This window comes from Alligator sinensis, unplaced genomic scaffold (genome assembly GCF_000455745.1).
Source record: "Alligator sinensis unplaced genomic scaffold, ASM45574v1 scaffold1598_1, whole genome shotgun sequence".
Taxonomy (NCBI): domain Eukaryota; kingdom Metazoa; phylum Chordata; order Crocodylia; family Alligatoridae; genus Alligator; species Alligator sinensis.
Genome location: NW_005842915.1, coordinates 193,242 through 212,094, shown reverse-complemented (window position 1 = coordinate 212,094; position 18,853 = coordinate 193,242). Strand labels below are relative to the sequence as shown.

At 44.0% G+C, this 18,853-nt stretch overlaps 1 long non-coding RNA gene across 1 annotated transcript in view; it reads left to right on the top strand.

Moving 5' to 3' along the window:
- The first annotated feature begins 5,664 nt into the window (after positions 1–5,664).
- Positions 5,665–18,853, top strand: part of LOC112548079 — a 24,168-nt gene continuing 10,979 nt past the window's right edge. Inside the window, exons 1-2 of the long non-coding RNA XR_003091879.1 lie at positions 5,665–5,795; positions 6,021–6,163. This is a non-coding gene — a long non-coding RNA (uncharacterized LOC112548079). The remainder of the gene's footprint in view (positions 5,796–6,020; positions 6,164–18,853) is intronic.

The window sequence follows — 18,853 nt, the reverse complement described above, 5'->3', positions numbered from 1 at the left end:
AGGCCTACTGAGACCACTGCTGTAGTCAGCCAGGCAGAAAACTCACCAGAACAACCCCAAGCATCTGCCTTCTCTGACCCTTCATCACCCTCAGGAGTGATAATTTTAGCCAGAATGACTACTGCTTGGAATAAATTTAGCAACAGTTCTGGTATGCCATTAGGACCTTGGCTACCTTTGCTAGCCCCCGCTGCCCCTTCTCTTATAGCTACGCACTTAGAGGATCCCCAAACACCACAGAAGTTCTGCAGCAAAGCAGCTCTGATTCTAGGGCTGTCGTACTGGAGGACTGGGTGGTAAATGCTTGGTGCTCAACCCCATATTGTGGCTTTCAGCATTCAAACACTCTGCTACCATAGCTGAATGCAAGCAATATAAGCTAAAAGGTCCTTTCAAGTTGATCATAATCTGGGGAGGGGTGGAAGTGCATGGCTGTCCTTTGTGGGGGAGCGAATTGGGGTGATCACCCCAGGCTCTGCACTTTGGGGGGCCCCACGGAGCCAGGCAGAGTGGCCTTGCAGTGTTAAAAGGGGCCTCACACAGGCCGATTTGACCCAAGCCCTGCACCCCTCTACGGTTGTCTCTGGGCAGATGGGTAGATATTTGATTATTTTTCTTAATCCCACTTCAACCTCTCACCCTAATTTGTATGAGGAATTTATTTCAGTGAGCAATCCTGGGAGAAAATACACACACAGGAGCTACTTGGTCTTCAGTAGGAGTAATCCACTTTATTGTAAGAGCTGCAAGGTAAGTGTAAGGGATGTCTTTGTCTTACATGACTGAATTGTAAATCCTGCGTTCGCATCTTGCGGGGCAAATGGCTCTTCAGTTCACCTTCAACAGGTATGTTGTTATCACTTTCCTGCTCTTGCTCTGTTAATGATTAAGAATCTATAGCAGTTTCAAATGAAGCTTTTCATTTGCAAAAAATATTTAAAATCTTTCTGGAAGAAGCAAGGATTCCTCAGTGGCATTTATTTTATTATCTCTTCCCTGACACTTTTGACATGAAATATTTTGAAATACATTCCTTTTCAGAGTTGAGATTTGTGAAATCATCCAACCGGTTTTTCTTTTTTTCTTTTGTTGTTTTCTTTGGCTTCTTCCTTCGAACCTTTGCTAAATGCAAACTGACTATGCCGTTTTGTTTCCTGAAGTAGCAGATTGTGAAATTAAACAAATAGTTTGACTTTGCCTCTGGCTTTCATGGCTGCTGTACCTCTGAAGAGACTGTTCACCTCTAATTACATGTCCATTGAAATCATGCAGAGAAGGGACAGTGTAAGTCATTAGCCCTTCTAAATGAATGTGCAGCTGAGTACCTAACAAAAGGATTGACACTTGACAGCAAAAGCTCTGCATGCGGAAGGAGTGGGTCATTGGGTGACTGCCTATTACACAGAAATACCTGCCATCCAGTACTGAGAAGGAGTACTGTGTTTACTGCACAGGAAGGAGTTTTCTCGAAATGCCTAGAATTAGACTTAATCTACATGTGTGCAAGATGGGTGAGAAGGTCCATTATTCTGCAGTGGATTGCAGATGGTGGAGAGAGCAGGCAATGGGAATCAGCTTGTAAAGCTGTGCCTTGGGAGGGGAAGTGACTTGTTTATATAAATAAGGCCTGATTCAAGGCCCGGTGAAGTCACTCAGAAGATTTCCCGGTATATCAATCACTGCATTCAAATTAAAAAAAAAAAGACTTTTGCTTTCATTTGATTCTCCATTAAATATGACATGCTCAAGTGACCAAAGTTGGGACTGCAGCTTATGTTGTAGATGTCAAATAAAGCTGTTTTCAAGAAACAGGCCAAGTGTTTGTGCTTTCTTCATTCAAAATACTCTTTGCAGTTATTTTACTTTCCATGCCTCCATTACAAAAGAGCCTTCAGTGAACACTTGTGCTTAAATGACTGTGTGTATAAATATTAGGGTACCATCGTTGTGAGTTTTCTTCTTATCCATTGGAGCTTAAACATGAATCAGACTGTTCAGTAGGCACAAACAAAGAGAACCTATGGAGGGTTTCAACATGCAGGATAAAGCCTTAGGTACAGCATAGTGTTGCTGAAAAGAATCAGGTGACCTAAATGTCATCTTGGTTGTTATTCTGCACTCAGCACAATCACTTCGAGAATCTACTAACAAAGCTTTCGCATCCCATGTTAGCAAAATATATGTTTGTGATGAAAACATATATTAGCAAAAGTTGAAAGGAAAGCTCCTATCTAGCAATAGGCACAATACTAAGTTGCATCATTTTAAAGATTCTTTTTGGACCAATTCTTATTGCTCCATTAAGGTCAATGAAACTAAGAAAATCTGCTCCCAGCTGAAGATTTGAGCCTCTTGACTTGAAGAAGGCAGAGAAGAAATGATAGCTGGCGTGGCTTGAAACAGTTTAACCTGCAGTTAGCACTTTGTACACCATGCTCAAAAAGTTGAGGCATTGATTTAATCATGGTGAAAACTTTTGTTCTCACCCACAGCATTGATCCTTCACATCCAAAGTCATTCAGGCGGTGTGCAAGGATTGGGGTAAAATCTGGCTTTACATCCTAAATTAAACTACACTTTTTGAGAGGGTCTCTTAACCCCTACAATAATATATTGGGAGAGACACTTGGGCCTTGTCTAGACTGAAATTATAGTTTTACGTCAAGTTAGCTTAGCTGGGCTACTTTACAGTCAGGAGGAGTCCTTCAATTAAGATAGCCACACTTTCAGTTTTAGCAAGTTGGATAGTAGCTTAGATTAATTAACTAGCGTATATAAGGCCATTGGCTAGAAAACAACATAACGATACATGACCGGAGCCAGTAGGGGAGTTAAAAGAAAACCAGTAGCAATAGGGTGGTGCTGTATAAAATGAAAAGGATGTTTAAATGCAAACATTACATGGTCAATGCCCATGAGACAAAATTCAACTTCTAACATGCATTTATTAGAAAGGAGTGGAAACAGCTTTTTTCTCACATTTGAACACGGATAATATTTCTAAAAGCTGTTGAGTCATAGTATCAAAGCATAGGTGACACCTTATTGACTGCTACACAACTTTTTTGTCTACTTCTGCATCTTTACTGCAGTGCCAGTTTTCCCATGGCATGCCCTCTAGAGATCCATAGTAGGACCTTGTCGAGCTGCTCAAATGTTGACTGGTGTTAGTGCTAGCTCGGGTTTGGAGCAGTCACACTTTAAGGCTCAAAACCTTCTCTGACTGTCCCCCACCTGCACAGCTGTGACTTACCACTAGAAGGCTGGCAAACAGGGGCCTAATTAGGAACTACAGCTGAGTTGCCACTGCAGTGCCGGTGAGCCAGGACAGGCTTCTGTCCCTAGTTTAAGGGTGTGTGAGAGATGAGTTGATGAGTGGGGAGGCAGGAACATGAAGCTCGGAGGCAGAGAATTAATAAGACAGGGGTGGGTAATGAAATGGGAGGTGGAGAATTGGCTTGGTGCCAGAAACACCTCCTGGGCAGTAGAGTTCAGAGGGTGGAGAAAGCAGGTGTGGAAAGGGAGGTGAAATGAAGCAAGTCAGCCGCTGAAGAATACAATAAAAAGAAATTTAAAAAAGAAGAATTTAAAAAGAAAGAGGAAGCAAGTTAAAGAAAGTCTCACATTTTAATAAATTGGATTTGGGATTGGGGTGTGGGGGGTGCTGGCTGTGCTTCCCAGGGTGGCTGAGAGGTGGGAGTGGTGAGGGAAGGCACTTTCAGGGGAGCTACTGTCCTTTCCCTGGGAAGGAAGCCCCAGCTGATGAGGATGTAATCTGGCCCCTTACCTTGTGCCCCCACTGCACCCTCGCCTTCACCCCACTCCTAGACCCATCCATGCCCTGTGACTTGGCCAGCTGGCATATGCTCTATAGGCCGTTTGTGTGGGGTTACACTCCATGCAAACAAGGAGTGGGAGGGGGAATTGGCTTGGTGCCAGAAACACACTTTGGGCAGTAGAGTTCAGGGGGTGGAAGGTTTGTCCATACAGAACAGGAGAGTGGGAGAGGGGACACTGCATCCTGGGATGCTGGGGGACTGCAACTTGGGTGGCTCATCTATGAAGAATGGCCACAGGTTAATGGGACATGAGCTCGGTAATGCAGATCAGAGAGAAATCTGCCCTGGAGTGGTGTAACTTTAAGCTGCCTAAAGTGTGCGTGAAACTAGGTTCAGGTGTTAATGTATGGACAATCCAGAGGTTAAGAGCTCCAGGAGCCATCTAAAATTAATGTGAAACAAGGTCCTGAGTTAAGCTGAAAACATGAAGCCTTATTTTCCCTGTCAACGTTTTATTATAATGCTATGCCATGCATGTCTAGAGATCACCTAATCCAATCTTTTGCTGATGCAATACTGTAATATTGATTCTGTATTCACATAGTGGAGCTTGTACTATCCGTGCAACTCACAGTACAAACATGACTCCCAGCCCAGTTAACCAAGTCTTCTTTACACTAATAGTCCTTATTGACTGCATCAGGACTATTCATGTATGTACTTCTCAGGAGTTAAGGCTGGAGAATGAGAGGTCATATGCAAAGTGATTAAGTGAATCAAAGGCAGTATATGGAATCCAATATGCATCTCACACCCTGCCATCCCATTCACTGCAGAATGCTACTTCCATTGTCTGATTAAGTGACATCTGGTTAGTATATTTGCCTGATTATCTGGATCTCAGCATTACTGTGAGCAATGAAATCTCTTTAATTGGTACACAGACTGTCTTCCAGTAGTGTTAAAACCAAGCAATTTATGTATCCATATTCTTCATGGCTGTTTTTACTATTATTGTTGATCCAAAAATAGTCAGATTATGTGTTCATTCATTCACACAGTTACCATTTTTGCAACCTCGGAAACAATGTTTAGCTCTATAAACTGAGAAAATAATATGCCCTAATTAATTTTCTGCATCACTGAAATGGAGCTTTGTCAAATGTGGAAAGCACACATCTATGCTGAGATCCTACAAAAAGATAAATGTCTTCTGGGTAGTGATGCTATATCCAGTGAGGAAACAGGCAACCTCAAAAGAATATAACCCTAGAACCACGGCTCTAGCGCAGTTCAGAAGCAAAGGGTAAGAGAATACCACAGCAGAGATTAAAAAACCTGATAATAAGAATATTTTTTGGATGAGATAAGCAAACAGGCTTGTAACTGCAAGTAAATCTAATGTCCTTGTGTGTTTTCAGCTCCATTCTGAGTCAACCATACAGTTTAATTTGCAAAAAACCCCAACAACCCCTAGTCCTATTTTTACACTTCAGGCTACAATATTCTGGATGGCAAACCAACTCTTTCTCCTCCCTCCGCCTCCCCCCCCCCCCCCCCCCACACACTTTTTTTAAAACTAAAAACTAATGATTAGGTCCGCAAGATAGGAAGGCAGTCTATGCCTTTCTTGATAGCACAGCTTTTCTTGAGTATAAACAGATCTGATTTATTTGGTCTAGAGTGTTTTCCAAGAGGCAGCCATTAATTAGTCCCTGCAGGGATTTCTGTCTCTCTCAGAACTGAACCAACAAATCCATCCCATGGCTGAAAAAGATCACGGTTAGACATGTGCTCCCAATAGGGAAGGCTTGGAAATAAAGTAAGAAGCAGTCAATCTCAAGTTAAGGTTAGCAATTGATTAACTAAAGGGAGGTACAAAGAAGTACAGCTCCTCGAGTTATGGTTTCTGTTTCTTTGTGGATCCTGTTTGTAATAATGCACCTGCTTGTAATAATAATAGCACTCTGGATTTCAACTGCAGCTTTTATCTGAGCATCTCCAAAGAGATTACAGGTATTAATTAAGCATCACAATATCTCTGCTATGGGCGGAGAAAGTGATAGATTATTTCTGCTGCACAAACATCAATTTTGAGGTAGAATCACCCATGACAAAGTGACAGAGACCATGCGCGCTAGGACTCGGGGTTTTAGGAGAGCAAGAAGAATGATAAGAGGTTTGGGAAACATGATTTACAAGGAAATGTTGAGCAACCTGGTTTTTGCTCTGTCTGCTTAGGAGAAGACTGAAGGAAGACATGATAACAGCCATTCAGTATATGAAATAGCTTCGATCCAGAGGTCTTTTTGGCAACCTAATCTATATGTTGGTCTTCTGCACTAACATGAGGTCTGCTCAACCAGCTCTACGTCTTCTCACAGGTAATGTAGCCTGTTCTTTTCTGCAGCTTCAGACCAAAATTAGGGCTTTTATTGTCAGCACTGCACTGTACACTGAATTCAACCAGACTCCCTGTGCCTCCCACCTGGTGTATGCTGACAAGCAAATCAGAAAGTGAGATCTGAATTTATCTTCCTGATTTTTTGAACAAAAGCTTCACCTTCATAAGTTACTAGAGAACTATGTGGGCTGCGAGGTGCCCTGCCTGGGTGTCAGCTGACTGTCATTCCCCAGAAAGCTCCTGACGTACCAAGCAGTGTTGTGCTGAGACACCAGGATGCTCTTGCCTCCAAACAGCAAGTAGCAGAACTGCCTGAACATGGTGCTGCATGGAGCTAATCTGAGCTAATTCACTCAGGCACAGCCTGAATGCACCTAAATCACTGCTGTCCCAGGGCTAGCATGTACAGAGCTAGCTCAGGCATCTCTACAGTGAGCACAGCAAGAGTAGCACTTGGAGGGTCGGCAACAAGGCTCTATATGAACCCGGACAGGAGTAGGTGAGCATTGTATGGGAGGCAGAGGGGAGGTGAAGTCTGGTCCTGTGTAAAGGGATGGTGGAAAGTGGGCTATGGGATGGAAGAGACAGTGAGGAAGAGTTAGACTAGGCCAGGCTAAAGGTAGGCTGTACAATCAAAACCACTGAGAATCACTGGGCTAGTGGTTAACACAGTCCTGGGAAGTGGGAACCCTAACCATACTCCTAGGACTGCTCAAGTATTTTTTTCTGATGCCTGTTTCATTTAAAAGATAGGAATAGTCTGAGGAGTGGGGACCAGAACCCAGGACTCCCTCCTTCCAGGGGAGCTCCCTTATCACTAAGTTAGTGAGGAACACTTCTCTTGTACCCCCTGTTTCTGGCCCAAATACTAGGATGTTATATAATGAAGGTGAGATGTGCACCACTGTCTCCTGTAGCTGTCTTAAAAGAGAAGAGCGAGACTTGCTTAGTTCTTTGAAGGACGATGGAGGCATCTCTGAGGGCAATAGGATTGTAGGCTGTGGATCTTGATGGGCTGTTCTGGCAGCTCTGATTTAGGGCTGTGTGAAGCTTCAGTCCCTGATTTGATTCAGCAAAAATTCGGCCTGATTCGGCAGCCAAATCTCTGAATCTGAATCAAATCAGAGGACCCTTTAATCTCTCCAAATTGAATTGGAACCTTCCGAATTGATTCGGAGAGATTCAAAGATTCGGACATAGAGACAGCTTTAAACGTTTTTTCTACATACCGCTAGATAGCTGGGGCTCATGAATGCTGTGATGCTGGGGCACATGGAATGTCCACAGAAGCATGGGGGCTTCCCAGTGCACTCGGCAGCAGACCTGGAAGTAGACCAGAAACACTTCTGTTCCACTTCTGGATCAGCCAGGGAGCATACGGGAGGGACCGCATGCCCCCGCCAGCTCGGCAACTGGTGCCTCCTGAGTCTGGGGGGGACACCTAGGGTCCTGCCACGGCCGATCGCTGAAGTGGAACGGAAGTGTTTCTGAACTCCCTGTGCACTCTAGATCTCCTGTGCACTCCCCATTGGACCCAGGAGTGGACCGGAAGTACTTCTGATCCACTTCCCAGCACATGGAGGGCCCCTCTGGACTCCTGTGGGACGCTCCACGTGCCCCAGCATCTTAGCGTTCACAAGTAGCACTGATACCTCAAGGTAAGTAGAAAAACATTTAAAGCTCTGTCTATCATCTGATCTCTGAATCAGCATCAAATCTTCAGATTTTGATTCAGCTGAATCAAATCAGGGACAGTGATCCAAATCAACGAATAGAATTATTGTCCCTGATTCGGGTCAAATCCAAATCGCCCTTACTCTGATTGAGCTGTATCTATACAGGGATTGGCTATTTAACAGACTGGGGGCCCAATGAAATACAGAATCCACAATATACAGTTTCTATGCCTCACAAGCTGAGGAATTGCTGTGAGGTATTCAATAGTGTTGTAATGTGAATATAATGGCTAGGGACAGACATTACACATAAACCAGTTTAAGTGATCAGAAACTGGTTTAAACCTGTAACAGAACAGATGTTCAATACATAAAAAACAGTTTGAAAAAGGCTGGAACCATTTGAGATAAACCTGGTTGAATGTAGTATCAGATTAAACTGATTTGGGTCAAACCAGCTTATGCAATGTCTGTCCCAGACCCCTTCCTGGTTTAAGTTAAATCAGAGTCTTTCAGCATCCCAGATGCTTTGCAACTCTGGGCGGGGCCCTGCTCTCTGCTCCAGCCCAGCAGGGCTGGCCCCTCCCCTCTGCTCCCTGGCTGCAGTTCCAGCAGAGACTGCAGGTACAGTGGGGTCTGCCTGGCTTCCTCCTGCTCCCCCCTCTTTCCTCTCACCACTCCCTGTGCAAGCAGGGATTCTTCACTGCCCTCTGCCTTACATATACACCTCTCAGCATTAGTTAGTATACCACATTCTGGCTATGGTCCGTGCTGTGGGAGATGGCACAAAGGCAGACAGGACAATGTTGGCTTAGGGCTTTTTGGAGCTAATCAAAGCTGGTAATGGCTCTCCGTTCCTTCCTTGGAAAATATGTTTAAGAAGAGCTTGAACTAATGAGATGGGTTGTTGTTTTGCTGATGGGGTGATAAATGCTAACAACTCCCTCTTTTAACTCCCTGCTGTATAACTCAGTGCTCTTTTATCAACAGCGGGTGGGGTGGGGGAGCCCTTCCTAATCAGTGGTCCTGGCCACAGCCCTCTTAGCTCAGCACTATGAAAAGGAAGGGAGGGCTGCTCTAGTGCCCCCCAGCATCTAGCCTGAGCCACTGCAGGCATATGCCTGAATGTCTTCAGTCCAGAGGGGATGTCTGTGTGGTTACAAACCAGTTTAGCATAGCCAGATTAGACTAACCTTCAAAGATAAAATCAATTCAGACTCAGGCTTTGTGAATGTCTGTCTCTAGCCAATATGCATAACAGCAGGTGGAACCAGGGAGGCAGTTTGCAAAGTTGGGAAGTCTGTTAATTTGGACTGCAACTCCCAGAAGCCTCCCCCTCCTCCCCCCCAGGCTGTGGGACAAGGAAAAAAGGAAGAGAAGCTTGAGGTTAGAGTAAGGGGAAAAGACAGCAGCATGGAGGTGAAACATGATCAGCCCTACACAGAAGAGTACACAGTGAAGCTGGAGTCTCACTGGGCCAGGCTTCCAGGAACTGTGCACTGATGGAGCTGGACTTGGGGGCAGCTACAGGCTGCTGTTTGAGCACTCTAGGGCATTTATGGGAGGGGGGGTGCTTTAATTAGAGCAGCTCCGAGAGACGCTCTAATTAAGGTGCCCAGAGCTCCAAGTGAATCCGCATCCCCACACTGGAAAATGGTGATGGGGGAGCTTGATGGTGGGGCTTTAACTAAAGCTCATCAAATGAGCTTCAGTTAAAGTGCCCCCAACACCATTTTTCAGCATGGGGATGCTTATACACGTGACACTGGAGTCTGCTGCAGTAATTCCCATGCTCCAGCACACTCAGTTAATCAAGTCTGCTCTGACACACTGTAATTACAGTGCATCAGTGCCACTTCCTTGCACGTGTATAGGCACCCTTAGAGCCTAAAGATTTGTCTGGGGACACCTCGGGAGGTGTGGGATGGAAACTAAGGTGCTGCATGTACTTCACCACAATGTTGATGTTTCTTTACTTTTTACCTGTTCCCATTCTTTGGCTTGTTGGCTTGTGGCTCTAATCCCTATGATTCTCTTTGTAAAAGTGGGAACTCCCCCTTGCTTGTTGTGCCAGTTACTGGGGCTTCAGGGTTGGCACGGTGTTACCTCTCTGTGACCCAAGTGCTTAGCCAAAACTAAGGAACCTGGCAGTTGTTTCAGCAAGGATGAGACACTGAAGATGGAGCCATGTATTTTTGACGCAGCTCTGTTTGTGTATAAAGAATGTGAAAAATCCTTTTTCTCTGAACACAGCAGGGGTCAAACACCAGGAGACAGTTTCTTTGCTCATATTCATAAGTTTCTTTCAGCTAGCACTCAGCCTGAACAAGCAGTGGGAGCATGGCTGTGAGAAAAGCCTACACACAACTCTATGCATGCGTGCCTTTTTTTTTCTTCTCCCTCTCTGGGGCTCTTTCTATAGTTTTCTGCCTATTTTTCTCTCTTGGACATATCTTTCCTAAAACAAGACCCAGAAAAATAATTCCCTTCATATGTATATTTGTTCTGGGTGGTAACACATTCCTCTGGGAGGAGGGGACACTGCTATTGTTTCAGCCATCTGGATCCATACAGGGTCTTACTTGTTTCTTAAATTTATCCTAAATAAAAGGTGGTTGTTACACCCATCAGTGGTAAGAGTTATAACCCATACCCATAACAATAGGCTTTTTGACCACTGGAAAAAACTAAATCACAATCAGCAGAAAAGATGGGGTCCCAGTACATCTAATGAGGATGAAATATGCAAGAGAATTGAGTAAAAAAACCCCCACTTTTATCCAGGTCCATTTATAGAGGTAGAGTATAGAAAAGTGAACTACATTAGTAGTGCATTAACTGCAAATACTTAACACCATTGGCATACTCCAAAGTACCCTTGGCAGCTATTCTGCCTATAACACACACATACTGCTTTTCAAATCAAACAAGAGATAGAGAGTGACATATTGCTGCAACTGGTCATCAGCAGTACTGGATGGGTCTAGAAAACTGCAGAGAGGTGCTTGGTTTCAGCATTGGCAATATGATTGTGCATCCTACACTTCTGCATCTTTTGCCTCAGTGATGGTGGTGACAAATACAGAAAGCATTTATTGGCCTGTCATGGTTTTACAGCACGTGATGACAGAGAAGCCAGTGAACCTAGAGAGACATCTGATGAATCTCCTGCATGACTGCCTTTTCTTGACAGTTTGTTTCGAGTGCTCTCTAGAATTATTCAGTCTGGTCCTCTCAAAACCTATTCACATTGCTTCTCTTTGCTGCTGTTACTGTAGAATTAATCACAGACTATTTTATCTTAGTGAACATACTGTGGGTTTGAGGCCATGGAGCTACATTGTTACACAAGGTCTCTAGGCTTGTTTATCAAAATAGGGCACTGGACTTCTTGGCTAGGTACAGAAATTACACATAAACCAATAGAAGTGATTGGAAACCAGTCTAAGCCTGTAACAGAACAGAAGTTCAGTGCACACAGAACAGTTTAAAAATGGAGGGACCCAGGCTAAGATGGACCTAGATGGATGGACCTGCGCCGATGACACCAAACTTTGGGGCAAAGCATCCACACCAGAAGACAGGCAGGTGATCCAGGCTGACCTGGACAGGCTCAGCAAGTGGGCGGACAAGAATCTGATGGTGTTCAATGCCGATAAATGCAAGGTTCTCCACCTTGGGAAAAAAAACCCGCAGCATCCTTATAGGGTCGGCAGTGCTATGTTGGCTAGCACTATGCAAGAAAGAGACTTGGGGGTCATCATTGACCACAAGAGGACCATGAGCCTGCAATGCGATGTGGCAGCTAGTAAAGCGACCAAAACGCTGGCTTGCATCCATAGATGCTTCTCAAGCAAATCCCGGGACGTCATTCTCCCCCTGTACTCGGCCTTAGTGAGGGCGCAGCTGGAGTACTGCGTCCAGTTTTGGGCTCCACAATTCAAAAAGGATGTGGAGAAGCTTGAGAGAGTCCAGAGAAGAGCCACGTGCATGATCAGAGGTCAGAGAAGCAGACCCTACGATGACAGGCTGAGAGCCCTGGGGCTCTTTAGCCTGAAAAAGTGCAGGCTCAGGGGTGATCTGATGGCCACCTACAAGTTTATCAGGGGCGACCACCAGTATCTGGGGGAACGTTTGTTCACCAGAGCGCCCCAAGGGATGACGAGGTCGAATGGTCACAAACTACTTCAAGATCGTTTCAGGCTGGACATAAGGAAGAACTTCTTTACTGTCCGAGCCCCCAAGGTCTGGAACAGCCTGCCACCGGAGGTGGTTCAAGCGCCTTCATTGAACACCTTCAAGATGAAACTGGATGCTTATCTTGCTGGGATCCTATGACCCCAGCTGACTTCCTGCCCTTTGGGCAGGGGGCTGGACTCGATGATCTTCCGAGGTCCCTTCCAGTCCTAATGTCTATGAAATCTATGAAATATAATTTTTAATCAGGCTAAGTTAGATCAGTCTATCGAAATTCTGTGCCACTTCCCCTCCTGACTCAAGTTAGGACACAGTCCCCCAGTATCCCAGGATGCTTTGTGGCCCCTCTGCTAGCCATCACAGGGGAAGTGGGCTAGCCTTGGCCAGCAATCCTCTCCCCACCAAAGGGCAAATGTATATTCCATTCACTCCTTATCCAAGCTACACAGCTTAGAGAAACCTGCATGGATTGGATCAATTCTGCCTTGGACTTTTTGACTGTCTGTACTTAGCCCTTGTAGGGCCATCATGACGGTTGAAGGAAAAAGCTTTATTCTGTACACAGTTACGGGGCCCCTTATAAAAGACAGATTGGTGCTGGCTTGCAACGCAAGTCAAAAACAGGCCCTCTCAGGGATTGTTTGTAGGTAGGTGTTGGAAGTACCCTTTGATATCTACAGCAAGTCCAGGCATGGCAAGAATGGCACTTGTGATAGCATTTTAACAATGGCTCTCTTATACAATATTACAACGATGCTAACAGTTGTAATGTTAACTTACGTTGTTTTGCCAAATATAGCTAAGCCAACAGCCTGCCGTGTATTTTATTGAACCTCCATTAGTAAGCTCCAAGAAAGTGCTTTTCAAGCTGCCTCCTTTGTTCTCTGTTGTAACTAACAGCTGATTAGAAGTTGCACTTCTGGAAGAGCTAAGAATCTTGTAACTCTACAAGAAATCAGCAGGCCTCATACATACAATCCGAAGAGACTTTAGATCAATGCAACAAACATTTTGAGCTTCCTCATTCTGAGGCGGCATTATGTATTTTTATTCCTTTTTCCACTTTGTTGAATGTCAAACCATACAACAGACTCTCAACACACTTTCCATTTAAGTTTGTTATAAGTGGCCAAAGGCTCTATTCATATTTGTTATTGGCTTGGGTTGTACTAGAATGAAACTTTAATGAAAATGCCCTTGTTTCTTTCAGCAAAATTCAGAATCTCAGGGCGCGTCCACACATCGCCGTATGGTGATGTTGCTATGGTGCTGTGCTTTAGTGCTTCCCTTTGGAAGTACTAAAGCACAGTGAAGTATATGCTGTGTGCATGGTGCAGGGTTAGATTTCACTGCTAAGTCACCATAGCAGCATGCTATACCGGGAGAGCTGCTTCGGTAATATATAGCAGTGATCGTGTGTAGACCTGCATGATCGCTACATTGCTGTAGCACACCGTATAGACCCGTAGCACATTGCTACATAGTCACAGGGCGATGTGTAGACATGCCCTCAGTGGGAGATTTCAACAAAATGTAGAATTCTGAAATTCTGTGAAAATGTCTGACTAGCAAACCCGAATACTTGCAGTTCATCTCCTAAAATCTACCAACAATTTTCTGCAATCTAATTTAAGTTCTAGTATTTGTTCTCTGGAGGTTGCCAAGTCTAGAGAATATAAACCAAATCCTCCAAGCCTGCAATTCAATCGGCCAAATTTAATTCTAGTTTAAATTGTTGTAATTCCATTCCGGCCTGCCCTAACCTTAAATGTTTGGCCAGCATACCTATAGGAGTCTGAAAAAAAATCATATCCACTAACTGAAACAGCTTTACTGGCATATGTTGCAGCATGAATACAGTCATATTGGCTGAAAGCCTTTTTGACAGTATAACTTTTTTTTTTCTTAGATGTGTTATAAACTATACCAGAAAAAGATCTCAGGTATAAGTTGCGTCTTCTGGCATGACACAGCACTACACCAGGACTGAATACTGTTTATAAACTATAGTGGCAATTTACCTTGAGTAAGGATATCAGAATTCGGGGCACTACTTGCTCCAAAGTCTCTGAGTCTTAAATCTCTGGACCTCAGTTTTGAGGTCTTATGTAGCACCTGAGTGGTCCACAAATCTTATCGTAGCTTGCTTTCAAGAGGGAGAAGTTTCAGGGAATTGCAATATGTGCCAAGCTGTGCTGAATATTAAAAACGTAATATTATTTTAAACTTAATTATCACTAGTACTGAAAGGTGCTATTAGCTGTCAAGTATGCCAAGCATCCTCCTTCAGGTGTTATGGAAGGAACAGTCAATCCCTTTCTGTAATAAAGAAGCCTACAAACAATGGATGATCATATTCAAAGGAATATTCTGCATGACAGGTCAGATAGAAGATAGGTGGACTGAGGGGTTTCTCACTTGCCAACTCAGAAGCCAAGATGTTGGTTTGTAAGCTGTGTGGCTTAAAGGCAGGAAGGCATCCATCACAATGACCTGGAGGAGGAATAGAGACAATGCTCCTTGCATAGAGAGCTCGCTGGAGTGGCAGATGAGGATGGCTAAACAAGAAAACCACTTGTTACTTGTCCACTGTGCTCAGGGATACTGGACTTTTTTGGAAACAAACTATCCACGCACAATCATCCCCCCCCCCCCGCCACTCATGGAAACAATGCAACAAGGCCTAATATTGGCACTGGATAAAGTGGCAATGGTATCATCCTCCATATTAGAACGTTTATTGAAGGAAGTAAATAATTAGAATAAACTGGAAAATAAAATAATTATTATAACTGATGACCCTCAGATGAACCAAACAGTGGATCTGTAAACACTACTGAAATGTTACCACACTCAAATGCCATTTTCTAAGCTTTGTTATTTGAAGAAAGAGCATCACATGAGTTGAGAAACGGCCTAGGTGGTCCACTAGATTAGCTTGCTTTTATACCCAGAAGCACACAAGGGAGTGGTGTAACTAGCTAAAGGTTTGCACCCAGCAATTCAAATCCACAGACTGAACAGTCAGGTACGCATTTACGGTTGGGAATACTGGGGACAGCCTTTGGCACAAGTATGGGGTACGACTCAAACTCATGCCTCTAGACCTGTAGAGAGATGCCTTAACCACACTGCTCCTAGGCCCCTCCTCTGAGAAGTAATTTGGACTCCATGCCATAAACCAGGGAATAATCCAGTTCAAGCCAATGGCATCAGACTGGTCAAACTGGGATGGGATCAGGTTACATTGCTGATGGCTAGATTTTAATATCCTTTTACAAACCCTGGGAATTTATAGGAGAGATTTGACTAGTAAGGTACAATTCAAAGTAAGTAAGGCTCCAGGAATCTGGGCCTCAGATAAATAAGGATACAAAATCCATCAGAACCCCAGGAGTCATAGCATCGCAGTATACTGAAGCAAGCTCCTTGGGAAAAAATTCAGCAGAAATATATATGAGCTCCTGTTTCCTCAGCAACAGCGAGCATCTCTGCAGCTCTACACTTTAGGTGAATCTTCAGCTGGCAGGGGGGAGGGGGGCAGAAGGCAGAATCCATTTAATTCAAGATTCGGAAGGTCTGGGGCTTGAAATTAGTAAACAGCAGATTTGTGCGTCACTGGACTGTAACTGGAAGACTATTTTGCAAATAATCCCTCCACTGAAACCACCAACTGTAAAACATTTTAAGAATATTGACATTTTGACACAACTATAGAAGCCTCAGAGTCAACTCATATCATTAAAGGACTTAACACATTTCACCTACATAAGTGAAACAACCCCCTGTACTCATAACAATTATGAGAACACCTTTTCGTTATTATGTTACCCTGTAGCAAAAAAGAGTGGTATTGATCCAGCCCCAGGTTCCATTTACAAACCATATTTATACCGTAACTCATATCGAGGGTTTTTCTGTGGAAAAGGGGTCAGGAGAAATGCTCACAGCTGTTAAGCAAACAACATTGAAAAGCCTTTTTTTTTTCTTCCTAGAACTATATTGCTTTCAAGCCTTTCTTTAAAAAAAGCAAACAAAAACCAGGAGCCTACGTACAACCCTGGAATCAGGGGGAAGCAAAATCTGTCAGCACAGGATTAATCACTGCCATCATCATGAATAGTAATTTTGTGTTGCTACAGTGGTTTGAAAGGGGTAGAGTGGGAGTGCAGTTCTCACGCCTTTTCTATGGCTGTCACTCTCCAGACCTGGAAATACCCCAGTGAGGGCAATCCAGGGCATCCCTACATGGGCACTCATGACACATGCTCTTTTGTGTTTGAGAGTGCTTGCAGAGGGACCTGATGGAGGGAGTATTTCCAGTTTTGGAGGGTTGGAAGCAAGGCAAGGGAAGCTTGGAAACAGCCTAGCTGGGACATTCTGCCACTGCAGTGTATCCATTCATAGGCATGCCTTAACTACAGTAGTCTAATGGGCCAGTAGGCACAAATGCACCTTTAATCATGGAGCCTTAAGGTCCCATCCAAGATCCAGGCCTTATTATACTAACCCTTGAGCCCTCCATTATTCTCTGCCCTGAATAAAGATAAATACAAAGGAACAGAAAAGAAACAATAAAGAATTATTGTCCCCATTTCATAAATGGGCAACTGAGAGAGTGTGAGTGGCTTGCTTAGCATCACCCCAGAGAGCTTAGGACAGAGCTGGAAATAAAAGCCAAGACATCCTGAGTCCCATTCCAGTGCTTTAACCACAACCTAGGCTAGGCCTGAAAAAGGGTGGAGGCAAGGACAGTAGAGGATCTTTCTCCCCATCTTGCAAAAGCTTCACCAGCCTTAGTCCCCATAAACTGGAGTAAGCATGCTGGGAGTGTGAAGGGACAGGACCAAGATAACTGAGACTTTCTGCTGGCATGGTTCTCTCCACTTACATATATATCCATCCAGCATTTACTTCTGTTCTATACTTTCCCTTTCCAGTCATTGGATCTACCATGCACCTAAATAGTCATAAACCCCTATGTGCATGTAAAAGAGTGCATATGCATGTGCATGTAGAACAGTAGGCTCTGATAGCATTTTGTTTCTTTGCTAGTTGGGACAGAAATTAGGTGTAATTTTTTTTTTAATCACTGACACAATATGGCAAGGGAGGTAGCAGACCTCCCTCCCCAACTGGCTACCTTTACATCTTCAAGCTTGGAAGCCTCCTTCTAAAGAGATATGCTCTGCCTCAAGCAGTTGTGCCTGGTGCAGTGATCCCTAGACAGAGATTTCTGATCTCTTATATGGCAACCTGGATTAGTTCGTCATGCATCTTCCTGGCCTTAAAAAAATCTAGTAAACTTTTTGGGATTTGCCCTTTCTTTTGAACAAAGGCAAAAGGAACACAGAATGACCTTCCTTCCCTAGATGTCTGCTGGATTTCACTCTATTTTTTATCAGTATGCTTTCTTCCACCCCATCAGCTCCAAATGTCTCTGTTATCGTGGGCCCTTTTGTCCCCTACCATTGAGTACTGAACAGGTTTCCATCAAAGCCCACTATTAATCAGAGCTTTGCACAAAGAGGACTATTTGAGAGCATTTAGTCAGACTAGCAGCTTTACTTATTCTGAGTGGCACCTTCTTCCTAGAAAGGTCCCACTGAAGCCAATGAGACAAAAACTATCCAACATGAGCAAGGGAAACATAAGCACAACTATGAGGTGGCAAAAAATAGCAGTTTTTGCAGCTGCTGACCAAACATCTTGCCACTGCTGGCAGCTGGTGCCACCCCATGGGCTACCACAACTACCCAAAATTGCCCTCTTATACCTCTGCAAGGGCCAGTGCAAAGCTCTTCCTCTTAGCAATTTGAACATAGTCCATCTTCCTCCAGCCAGTCTCCCTGGCATGAGAAGTAGGAGCAGACTATTAACCATTATAATTATGTCGCTGATGAATGAAAGTAAGAAAAAAAAATTGAAGTTCATATTTCAAAACAGTGCTGAGAGACCCAAGTCACTGTGAATATTTTAGGGAGATGACCTTGTGCTAATGTCCTTTTGCTATATAAATAGAATATTGGCTCTAGAGCAGCCATCAATCTGCTGCAAGCGGCTAGCTATTGAGAACCTTAAGAAATGCTGCATTCATTGGGGTGATCTGTTTCCACTAACCTACAACATTTCAATATTTTTATATTTATTTATATAGGAGTGTGTCTATTATCTTAGTCACCCAAGTAGGATCTTTTGAACCTTTAAAAATGACTTCTCTGTGTCACTTGCGCTTTTTCCCCCCATCAAAATTTGGAGTTTTGTATCCTCAGTTGTGTTGGTGTTTTGTCTGTTTCTGAGCTTTTAAAAACTAGGTGATATCCTGAAACTTCATATAAAACATTCACGTGCCATGCAAAGGATTATCTGTATATATTACATACAATGTTAAAAGTCTTATCACCGTCTTACTGCTATTTTATAGGTCTTGTATAAAAACACAATACTTTTTCCTGCTTTCGCCAAATCAGCAACAAACATGTACTTGCTAATAGTGCAGACATGATTAAAAAGGTTGCCTCAAAATAACAATACTCTAATAAAGGGGTTGTCAACCAGGGGTACGTGTACCCCCAGGGGTACTTGGGAAGGCCCTAAGAGGTATGTGCAGGCGGGTGTGGACAGAGTGCTGCCACCCACCACCCACCACCCCACACTGCCTCTTCCCAGGAGCAAGGCTGGGGGGGTGAGGGTAGTAGCATCCCTCTGTGAGCTGCACAGGCATTGCCCAGCTGGCCGAACATGGAGGGAGGGGGAAGCTTGCATGCAGTGGTGGCCACCGCAACCCACCACAGTGC